Genomic DNA, 12,604 nt, shown 5'->3' with positions numbered 1-12,604 from the left:
GCAGTGATCAGGATTAGCATATGCCTGCAGAGTATCCTTAACATCTGGCCTTCACAATTATCTTCCATTGTTTTTTCCCGCCATATGTAAATGAATATGTAAACAGAACCTGCACTATGTTGTATTTAAAGAACTTTCAATGGTCACAAAGGCTTAATGCAGTGATATGTAAATGAGCAAGTAAACAATCTGTGGAACCAGTTTATCCTGTTTTAGGTTTTATTGCACTAGGCTGCATGAACACATTATAAGCAAGTCACTTTGGCCAGGTAAGCCTCCTGCACAAGCTGTGTGACCCTCAGCCAAGGCTGCCCCACGCTAATCTAAATCTTCAACCCCCCCCAGGCCCCATGGCCACCACAGTCTTCCTGCTCAATGTCACCGGGCAGATTGAGAGTGCCAAATTTCTAGAATTTAATGAACTTTACTGCAAGTACTGCTTTTGTTTATGGGGAGGACTGGGCTCCAATTTACAGGGTGCAAGGAATCTCTCAAATCTCTTCTAAAAATAGACATCTACAACAGAGCATGGTGTGGAACTTGCCCATTGAAATAATCTTCAAAAGCATTAACCTATTTAGATGGCCACAGATTGTGGTCAGTGTCTACAGTCGACATCTTTGGGAATGATGTCGTCAAAGGTTATGGTGCAGTGCACCTTCCATTTACTCCAGGACAAAAAAAAAAAAAAAAAATCCTAATGTTTGTTCTAGAACCCACATCAAAACTACAAAATTCAGAAGCTGGCTGACTGGATGGTGCCCAGAGTTCACAGACCCAATGATTGTGGCTCACGGTGATGGGCGAGAAGTCATAAGAGTTCGATCACAAGGATTCCAGACACTTTCCTTCAATGTAGTGACAAAGGACCTGAAGAATCATGACTACACCAATAGCATGAGTGATACGTCAAACCCACTGATTGTGTCCAACCCGTGGTGTGGCCAATTCACTTCTTCAGTGCCATGAAAAAGCAGCCAATATTCAGTCAAGTAACTAGCCTGCTATGCTCACAAACTGTCTTCACTCACTTCCTCAAATACAAGCTTTTGATTGTACAGAACACCTCATGCAGAACAGAGCAAGGAAGATGACATTGCTCCACAGATATGTCTTTCAGACTTGCTCAGCTATTACTAGGCATTAGGAAATTCTGGCAGGCACAGGTATTAAAATCAATTTTCTCCACATGAACTGGATCAAATAGTATGTTGGCTCCAGGACCTCCTCATCTACAGCTTCTTTACAGAGGCATAGCTATTGAAGGGAGGTGGGGGGGAAGGTTGGCTCCAGGACCTCCTCATCTACAGCTTCTTTACAGAGGCATAGCTATTGAAGGGAGGGGGGCATATGTCCCTGGGTGCAGCACTGAGTGTGCACAGCAGGGCTGCTGCACCCCCACCTGCATGAGGCGGCTCGCTGGCTGCCCTGAGTGCAGCGATTCCACCCATGACTAGGACCACATTCTGATGCATAGCCACACCAATTTGTCCTGGGGGGGGGGCACCAAAACAGTTTGTCCCCAGGCAATGAAATCCCTAGTTGCACCTCTGATTCTTTACTGTGGGACATAATCATCTTCTGAGTCACCATTGTTCCCGATGGATGTCACAGCAGCTGTGGTTGAAAGGGATAATTACAAATTTTGTACAGTGATTAGTTAGATCTTGCTCTTCAGAATTGTAGATGGCTGCCCAATTGTTAACCATCTTCTCTATTGGCTATGCATCAGTACTCTACTTCTACAACAGCTGTAGTACCCCATCTACAAAAGTGATGCACATGACGGTACAGATGTCAGTGGCTTATGACATCACAGGGCCAGCACTGGTGCAATTGGGCCAGTTTCACTAGTGCTTTTAAGAAAAAAAAAAAAAAAAAAAAAATTTTTAGTATTTATATAGCGCCGACATTACGCAGCGTTATACAGAGTATATTGTCTTGTCACTAACTGTCCCTCAGAGGGGCTCACAATCTAGTCCCTACCATAGTCTTATATGGATGTATGTATTGTGTAGTGCATGTATCATAGTCTAGGGCCAATTTAAGTGGAAGCCAATTAACTTATCTGTAGGTTTTTGGGATGTGGGAGGAAACCGGAGTGCCTGGAGGAAACTCACACAGGCACGGGGAGAACATGCAAACTTCTTGCAGATGTGGACCTGGCTGGGTTTTGAACCGGGGACCCAACATTGCAAGGCGTGAGCACTAACCACTACGCCACCGTGCTGCCCATAATGCTGTATATTTAAACCATCACTGCAACAGATATTTTGGAACACCACTCTCCCCAGGCATGTTAGTAGCCGTTGCTCTTTGAAAAACAGACTTGCCTGAAAATAAGAGGGTTTGAACCTCTAAACTATGTTGGGTAATCTCAGCTTACCTATACTTTCTCCTTTGAATGTTGAGACTTTAAAGTGCTTTTTATTGCATTGCTATATTTTGATGAGGGCAGGGCCAGTTCTAGCTCCAATGTGAGCCCTGGGACAAAAAGTATCTTGGGTGCCCCCTGCCCCCATCTATAGGGCAGCACGGTGGCGGAGTGGTTAGCATGGTCACCTTGTAGCACTGGGTCCCTGGTTTGAATACCATCCAGGAAACTATCTTCAGAGCTTGTATGTTCTCCCCATGTCTGTGTGGGTTTTCTCCGAGTACTCCAGTTTCCTCCCATGTCAAATAAAAAAATGATAAGTTAATTGGCTCCCCTCCAAGTTGGCCATAGACTAGAATACTATACATACATAGACCTATGACTGGTTGGGATTAGATTGTGAGCTCCTCTGAGGGACAGTTAAGTGACAAGACAATCTGCGTAACCTAGACCCCACTGCACTAGCCAGCCCCCTCCACTCCCTCACATCCACCCTCCCAAACTTTACCTGCCCAAACCAAGCTGTGGCCCAATACAACCAGGCCCTTTCAGCAGCCCTAGACATTGCTGCACCCCCCACATTCTGCCCCAGCCGTCCCATCAACCCCCAGCCCGGCACAATGCACACACTCAACCTCCAAAAACCAGACACGCGCCTATAGACGCAAATGGAGGAAATCCCGCCTCAACTCCGACTTCTTGGAGTAAAGGCCAACCTGCAGCTGTTCTATTCCGCATTAACTGATGCTAAACAAAAACACTTTGCTGCCCTGATCGGATCCCAAGCCTCCAACCCTCAGCGCCTCTTCACCACCTTTAACTCCCTCCTTAAAGGGGAACTTCAGCCTAAACAAACATACTGTCATTAAGTTACATTAGTTATGTTAATTAGAATAGATAGGTAATATAATCTCTTACTCACCCTGTTTTAAAAGAATAGGCAAATGTTTGTGATTCATGGGGGCTGCCATCTTTGTCATGGGGGCAGCCATCTTTTTGGTTGAAAGGAGGTGACAGGGAGCAGGAGACACAGTTACAACTGTCCTGTGTCCTGATCACCCCTCCCAGCTGCATGCGCTAGGCTTCAAATGTCAAATTCAAAATGTAAGAAAAATTTTTTTGCACCAAAACAGCAGAACGAGAGCAACAACATCAGAAATCCCATAATGCTTTGTACAGCATCAGGGGAAAAATGCCCGGGCAGTTTTCTTCTGTGCAGCTAAAAATGAGTCTTGTATAAGAGAAACAAAGTTCTGATGCTGTGAAACTGTCAAAGAAACTCCAGGCCTTTTCAGTGCTGCTGAGTCGATTTTTAGTCCGGAGGTTCACTTTAACCCCACCACTCCTCCCCCCCACCTCCGCCCTCTCAGCCACTGATCTGTCCACCTACTTTACCGACAAAATAGCCAGCATCCAACAGGAAATCTCATGCCTCCACTCCACCACTTCTTCCTCTTCCACCAATACCTCTCACCCACCCACCACTCACTGCCTTTACTGCTATCACAGAGGATGAAGTCAGCCGTCTCCTAACCACTTCTCCTGCCACCTCCAGCCCCCTAGACCCTGTGCCATCCAACTGCCTCACTTTCCTGTTCTGGCTCCTGTCCTCACCTCTAACCTCTCCCTCTCCACGGCCACCTTCCCCTCTGACTTCAAACAGACCAATGTACTTCCCTTACTAGACCCCTCACTTCCATCCAGCTACTGCCCTATTTCCCTACTCCCTTTTGCATCTAAATTCCTGGAGCGTCCAGTTCACCAACGCATGACCCATTACCTTGACTCCAACTCCCTGTTTGACCCCTTACAATCAGGATTTCGGCCAGCCCACTACCGAGAGTGCCCTCACCAAGGTAGTCAATAACCTCACGCTTGCCAAGGCCGAAGGAAAAATACACTTTCCCTATGCTAATGTCGTCACACTTGGGTAGATGCCCCACCCCCTCTACCCATAGGACCATGTTATAAATGTTTGCCGTTAGTCCTCCCCCCACCCCCGTCTTTGGTTCTCGACCACTTCACCCATGGGACCGGAAGATTAGAATTTTTTTCCTTTTCCCTCTTTTACCCCTGCCTAGCTAGTAAATCTGGCTATTTATTGGTTTTCTCCCCACTGGTGCCTCTCCCAGTGATACCCCATAGCTATAAGCTTAAGGGGGCCCCGTTTTTCTGCTGGTCTTTTCGGGGCAGTCCGCGCTATATAATTTATAGGTATAAATTACCTGATCTAGTAGCATATAGCGCGGAGATAGTTGGTAGAAGATCCTTTAAACAAGGATCAGTGCGCCCGTGGATTGTTTCTTCCTTCCGGCTTCAGGGATTGCAAAGGACTCAAAACTGCCAGGAGCTTATAGACCTGGAAAGAGAAACTGGCAAAGCACTCAAAGTAATCTGCAACGTCTGACGAAACAGAAGAATGCTACTATCCCGCCGATGTCAAATCAGCAGGGTCATCGATGGAGTTTCAAGTTACAACCCGACGATCCAGATTCATTCCTACAAGAATTCCAAAGGAAAGAGACAGGTTGGCTATTTTGACAGATTATATTCAAACATTACTGGAAAAGGAAGCGATAGTTCCCGTACCAGGAAGAAAAAAAAAAAAAAAAAAAAAAAAAAAAAAATCAGGAAATAGGGTCTGTACTCCCCTCTATTTCTTATACTGAAGAAGACCGGAGATTGGCGACCGATTTCAGATTTGAGGTTTCTGAATCGGCATATCCATCTGAAAAGGTTCAAGATGGAAACCCTTCAATCAATAACTCAATGTATAAGGCAATCAGATTGGATGCTATCCACTGATCGAGGATGCATATCTTCATGTTCCTATCGCACCAACATTTCAAAAATACCTCAGGTTCGCAGTCGGGGAGAACCATTACCAGTTTACCTGTCTCCCATTCGGGATATGTACAGCCCCCAGGACATTCTCAAAAGTCCTTCTCTCCCTAGTGGCCCTCCCTCGGCTGCAAGGTCTTCGGATATTCCACTACTTAGACGACCTACTACTGCTATCTAAGGATCTAGATACAATATTACTACAAAGACATTCTATTAAATACACTGAACCGATTTGGATGGAAAATAAACTTGAAAAAGAGCTCATTAGAACCAACTCAGGAGATGGTATATTTAGATAAACACACGGGAGAACTCATTGCCAAGAGAGAAGATACTGGCGATAATCTCGAAGTCACGACAGATTCAGTCCCTGAGAAGTTTACCTGCGAGACAGTGTATGAGTTTTTTAGGAACTCTAACCTCCGCTATCCCGATGGTCCGATGGGCTCACTGGCACATGAGACCATTCCAGTGGGGTTTTTTGTCCCAATGGGACAGGGACAATATGAAGCAGACTATATTCTTAACACCTCTAATGAAGAACAGCCTGGGTTGGTGGACACGGACAGAGAATCTGACCAGAAATCATCTAATCCAATCTACAGTAATGACCACAATTACTAGATGCCAGCGCCAGGGGTTGGGGAGCCCACTGCGGACAAGAGACCGCCCAAGGACACTGGGAAACACATCTCAATCGCACTCCAGCAAACATACTGGAGTTGAGGGCAGCCCATCAGGCTCTGCTGTCATTTCAGAATTTAATTATGGGCAAGACAGTCCTCCTAAAGATGGACAATGCAACAGCAGTAGCCTACGTGAGGAGGCGGGGGGGGGGGGGGAATCAGGAGTTTACAGTTGCTACTGGAGTCAGCGAAGATATTCCAGTTTGCGGAGCAGAACATCTGGGACCTGAGAGCAAGCTATATTCCGGGACAAGACAACAGGACAGCGGATTACTTGAGCAGACATACGTTAAACAACAACGATTGGTGCCTATCTCAGGAAACCTTTCTGTGGATATGCAACAGATGGGGGAATCCGGACTTAGATTTGATGGCAACCCCTCAAAATACGAAAAGCGACAGATTTATATCCAGGTACCGATGCAATGCAGCGATAGCGGCAGACGCTATTACAGCACCATGAAGGTCCAAACTAGCCTACGCATTCCCACCAACGCCATTAATCCTACGATTCCTGTTGAGTACTCAGGGAGAACATTACGGTAATAGCCATCATACCGAATCGGCCGTGGTTTCCCCTCCTGATAGAGAGGAGTTTGCTTCCACCTCTTCCTCTGCCCTCCAACCCCAAATTGCTATACCAGGGGTCAGTATACCATCGAAATCCGGGAAGCCTGAATCTCATGGCCTGGAACTTGAAGGGCAAAGGTTAAGGGAAAAATGTTGCTCAGATTCAGTCATACAGACTATGTTGAAGTCCAGGAAACCAACCACTAACAGCACATATAAAAGAATATGGGATCGCTTCTTGGCTCATACTCAGGAGAGAGACTTTAATCCGATGAAACCGGAGCCATTTCAGGTACTGGAGTTCCTTCAGAGCGGATTAGATTAGTGGCGTTCCTACTATAATGCGCAGGGGGGCGGGGCGCACCGGGTGACAGACACCCAGGGGGGTGTCGCCACGACCCCCCACAGCACAGAGCAGGAGGGGGAAGCAGCGCTAGAGGGAGGGGCAGTGGGGGCAGCGGTGGGGAGGGGGGGGAAATATCCCCCCCTCCCTCACCTGACCCCATGTCACAGATCTCCGCCTTCATTGAAGGCGGAGATCTGTGACGACATGACGCTGCCGGAGCTTGGACCGCGGAAGTGGTGAGTAATTCTCCGCACGTCTCCCCGCCGCCGAGCCTGCACTTGCCACCGCTGAATGGAGGGGGAGAGAGGCAGAAGGAGGGGTCCCAGGTGAGGGAGGGGGGATATTTCCCCTCTCCCCACCGCTGCCCCTCCTAGCGCTGCTTCCCCCCTCCAGGGACAGCTATACTGGAGGCAACTCTACCAGCTATACTGGGGGCAACTATACTATCTTCACTGGGGGCAGCTATTCTGGGGGAAACTACTAGCTATACTGGAGCAACTATACTAGCTAATACTTTAAATTACAGTTAGCTCCGCCCTCATCTGGTCAAGACCACACCAATTTTTGCCATGAAGCACGCCGCAGGTTGTGGTCACGCCCATTTTTTTAGTGGGGGGGAGGGGTGTCTTAATACCCAGCACCGGGTGCCAAATGCCCTAGGTACGCCACTGATCACAGTAACAAACTTGCGGCATGCAGGCTTTGTATTAAAGTCTATGGCCAGTGTCCATTGCAGTTCAGTCATAACGTGCAAGTTTTGCAACTGACCACTGAACCTAGCCTAAATAAGACCACCCCCCCCCCCCTTCCCAGTCAAACTTTTGATGGGGCCCAATGTTAACACCTTTTCCCTTGCCTACTCCTGGTGATACAGCCTGATGGACAATCTTGCATTGGTCATAAAACAAGTGTGGGCATAATATTCACACCACGAGTGTAGCCACCTAGTATGAAGGATGAACCCCTTCATTGGAGTGACTGAAGTAGTAGTTGGGGCTCCCTAACCGCTCTAGGCCCCCTGCAGTCACAGGAGCTAGTTGCGCCCAGGGTCGGTTCTGCCTTTTGCTGTCTTAGGCAAACTTGTGAGGATGCGCCTTTTCTGGCCGTTCCCTCCCCGATGCGTCACTCTAAGCGTGTGTTACGCTTAGAGTGACGTCATGTAAACAAACTCATGGCCGCCATCTTGTGGCCAAAAAGTAATACTACAACTGAAAATAAAAATAAATTAAAATGAACACACATTTACATTATAAATCTATTGTTTACCTCCCACCCTCCCAAAACCACCCAAATAAAATGTTTACTATAAAAAAAAAATGTAAATATTTACCTAAGGGTCTAAACTTTTTAAATATCAATGTAAAGATGAAATATTTCTATATTTTTTTTTATTTTTAAAAACTTGTTAATAGTGATAGATGCAAAATGGAAAAAATGCACCTTTATTTCCAAATAAAATATTGTCGCCATACATTGTGATAGGGACATAATTTTAACGTTGTAATAACGGGACATATGGGCAAATACAATACGCGAGTTTTAATTATGGAGGCATGTATTTTAAAACTATAATGGCTGAAAACTGAGAAATAATGAATTTTTCCATTTTTTTCTTCCTGTTAAAATGCGTTTACAGTAAAGTGGCTCTTAGCAAAATGTACCCCCCAAAGAAAGCCTAATTGGTGGCGGAAAAAACAAGATATAGATCAGTTCATTGTGATAAGTAGTGATAAAGTTATAGGCTAATGAATGGGAGTTGAACATTTCTCACGTGAAAACCACGGAACCTGAATGGGTTAAGATCGCCGCCGTGCCGACTTGCCACATCAGAGGGTGCCCCCCGCTAGGCTAGCTCCATGCAAAAAGGTTAAAAAACCTCCCCGCGGGAATCATACCGCCAGGGAGGTTAAAGGAAACCTAAACGGAGAAGGATATGAATTTTTCCTTTTAAAGCAATACCAGTTGCCCGACTCTCCCGCTGATCCCGTGTCTAATACTTTTAGCCACAGCCCCTCAACAAGCATGCAGATCAGGTGCTGACTGAAATCAGACTAGATTAGCTGCATGCTTGTTTCAGGTGTGTGATCCAGCCACTACTACAGCCAAAGAGATCAGCAGGACAGCCAGGCAACTGGTATTGTTTAAAAGGAAACATCCATATCCCTCAGTTAAGGTTCCCTTTAAAGCTGCAGTGGCTTATTTCACAAAATTGGCCTGGTCTTGGGGGGAGGGGGGGGGGTTCAGGGTAAAGCCTGTGGTCCTGAAGAGGTTAAGTACGGGATGGCCTTTCGTGAAGTCGATGATCAGTTCTGCGGTTTTGGCTGTGTTCAGGACCAGCTTATTTTCCTTACACCAGTTGGCCACCTTAATGCTGGGAATACACTGTACATTTGAGGCTGGATTATCCCGCCCGATCGATTCTCTGCTCAATTTCGCGCCCAATTTTTATCCTCCATTTGTTTTTCTTATCTTTTCCCATTGTTCCCTATGCGAAATAGAGTGCAGAATCGATTGGACGGGAGAAAGGAAATAATCGAGCCATCTAAATGGCTCAAAATTGAGCCGTGTATTCCCAGCATAAAGGTGGCCATACACGTTAGATTAGCAGCAGATAGATTTCTTATCTGATGTGTTTAGGAAATTTTTTTACTAGGAACAGATTTCCAATAGATTTCAGTATAAAATTGAAATGCAATCTGATGGCATTTTTGTGCCATTAGATTTCCATTAGGTCCAATGCAAAATGATAAACCGATTGACCTAGATTTTCCAGCACGTCAGAGCGATTGAAATAGATTGACCGATTTTGCCATTCGATCAATCTTGATCGGCCACTAATCAGCTCAGTGTATGGGCCCCTTAATGCTGGGAATACACGTTTCGTTTGTGCCTTCGTTTTAGCCTTCGTTTCGATTGTGCCTTTTGTCCTTTTCGATCCCGAAATAATCGATCGTACGGTTAATATCACCACCCACTGTTTTTTTTTTTCCGATTCAGATGGTTTCGTTTTTCCAATGAGCGAAGGTTGCAAAGAAACGAAACATAGTACAGGGACGGACGGCATAAACGAATATATAATCGATCTGAACAGTCATCAAGCCTACCAATGGTTCGATTAGATGGATAAAGAGAGATAATATCAAACATGTTCGATCACTAGTCGTTCGTTTTTGGGGTCTATTAATCGAAACTATAATGAGATTATGACTATTTTCACATAAGTTTTCAACACTCGATTCGTTTACCAAACGAATCGAAGGCTAAAACGAAGGCAAAAACGAAACGTGTATTCCCAGCATAAATCTGCATTCCAAGTTTCCCAACAAGATTGAGGAGATTGAAAGGCTCATTTGCATGCATATGCTAATCCTGTACATTTGGCCTTCACAATTAGTGTTCATTGTTTCCTTTACTGCCCAGCCCTATGTAAATTAAGATTTAAAGAGATACTGCACTGAGTGGCTCTTTCAATCTCTTTGTATAAATACATCAAAAGCTTGGTGCTGTGAAGTGCAAATACACAAGTACAACTCCTGTCCTGTCAGTTCACTCTCAGTAGGTTTTATTGCACCTGGATGCATGAAGCCTTTTAAGCCATCCATGTTCACCAATTTGCTAGCTTGAGCAACCATAGTTGTTACTCCAAGTGGACCCGAACTCTTGTACTTATATAACCAGAGCCGGGACAAGGTCCTCCAGCACCCAAGGCTGAGACACCAAAGTGCGCCCCTCTATCCCTCCCACCCCAGCTGTCACACACTGATTGCTATTAGACTAAGAGGGCCACAGGGCCCACAACCTCCCCAACACCTTAATATCTAGTTATCTGGCTTGCAGACACTGTTATGTATCCCATTTTCTTATTTCTTTCTGCTTCATACACAATTAGGAATGACAGCTGAATGAATTGTGCGCCCCCTCCTACACTGCGCCCTGAGGCTGGAGCCTCTCCAGCCTATGCCTCGGCCCGGCCCTGTATATAACTCTTATGTATTTAAAGAGTTTAGCCTGTCTAATTCCCCCTCATTTGTGTCGAATCACGTGTCACATGACACCTGTGTCACATGACTGCCATGGCTATTAAGCTAATTTGAAAGCACAGGATGTTAACACGTTTGCTTCCATGAATCAGGAAGCAGAAGCAGTACAGATTTTAAGATTTGCATCAGCTGTAACAAAGAAAGGTTTTTGTTTAAAGGTTATGCTGTTGTGTATCTTTTACAGCAGAGAGGAGGTCTGAGTTCAGGTCTGCTTTCAGGAATGCAATTTTTTGTAAAAAAACAAAACAAAAACAACCAGAAAACCTACTTTCCACTGCAGAAGTCAGAATTATACAGAACACTGCATAACTGGACTCTTTAGGCCAATCACAAGACTCAAAAGTATGGAGCTAGAAAACCAGTACAGCATTTTTAGCATGACTAGATGCTTACAGTGGCAAACTCGAAATCTTATTCCAACAATCAACGAAATTCTAAAAAGGTAGATTTCAACTTCAAAGCCAAGAAATCTTGGGCTATCTAATGTGGCAATCTACAAACCTTTCGTAAAGTGAACCTCCGGACTAAAAATCGATTCAGCAGCACTGAAAAGGCTTGGTGTATCTTTAACAGTTTCACAGCATCAGAACTTTGTTTCTCTTATACAAGCCTCATTTTTAGCTGCACAGAAGAAAACTGCCTGGGCTTTTTTCCCCTGATGCTGTGCAAAGCATGATGGGATTTCTGATGTTCTCGTTCTGCTGTTTTGGTGCAATTTTTTTTTTTTTTTTTTTAACATTTTGAATTTGACATTTGAAGCCTAGCGCATGCAGCTGGGAGGGGTTATCAGGACACAGGACAGTTGGAACTGTGTCTCCTGCTCCCTGTCACCTCCTTTCAACCAAAAAGATGGCTGCCCCCATGAATCACAAACATTTGCCTGCTCTATTAAAACAGGGTGGGTAAGAGATTATATTACCTATCTATTCTATTTAACATAACTAATGTAACTTGATGACAGTATGTTGGTTTAGGCTGAAGTTCCCCTTTAACAGGGCAAGTCTATGGCCTACAGTGTATAAGTGTAACGATTGCGGAACTTTCCCCGTGATCAGCGCACAACGCGTGCGCTGACACGGCGGAAATACTCCACAAGCGTATAATTTGCAGGAACCCAGCAAAAGGTGCTACGCACCCGTACAGGGAAAATTCCTGTCGGCAGATGGCGCTGGGGAGTGCAGAGGAACCAATCCTCTGTACCTCTACAAATGCCAGACAGGAATTGTACGAAACGCAGAACGCAATCACAAGAGAGGCGATTGCGAATGAGAATGAGCAAAGGGACAGGTTGTATGTGTGTGCCAATCCAGTCGCCACCCCGCAACCGCACACACACAACAGCAGATATGAAATAGGAACGCGATCGCGAGAGGTGCGATCGCCAGACGAGACACAAGGCAGATCAGAACAGAATACGAGGTTAGCAAAGGCACAGCAAATACAATGAGGAGATACGGAAAACAACAAATGCTAGCTAACCGCGAACACCGCACTCATTCGCAACAGTGCACGCGGTTATGCGCGGTCTCCACGTGATAAGCACAATAGAGACAAGCACGCCTAACTAACCATTAACAGACAAACATAAAACAGAGGACGCCAGCGCTTGCTTAACGGTTACCTCACCGAGCCTCCAGCAAGCGTAGCAGACAGACACACGAAAACAGGGACAAGCGAGAGATAGGATCCACAGCACTAGCGAAAAGTGGCTAGCGCGATCCAAGTACAGAGTAGCAGAACAGAA

General features: G+C 45.6%; 1 pseudogene; it reads left to right on the top strand.

The window, feature by feature from the left end:
• The first annotated feature begins 350 nt into the window (after positions 1 to 350).
• On the top strand, positions 351 to 969 carry LOC137522206 (B9 domain-containing protein 1 pseudogene; annotated as a pseudogene).
• Positions 970 to 12,604: the final 11,635 nt, after the last annotated feature.

The sequence above is a fragment of the Hyperolius riggenbachi genome, chromosome 6 (assembly GCF_040937935.1).
Source record: "Hyperolius riggenbachi isolate aHypRig1 chromosome 6, aHypRig1.pri, whole genome shotgun sequence".
NCBI lineage: Eukaryota > Metazoa > Chordata > Amphibia > Anura > Hyperoliidae > Hyperolius > Hyperolius riggenbachi.
Note: the sequence above shows the minus strand (reverse complement) of the source record. Positions and strands in the feature narration are given on the sequence as shown.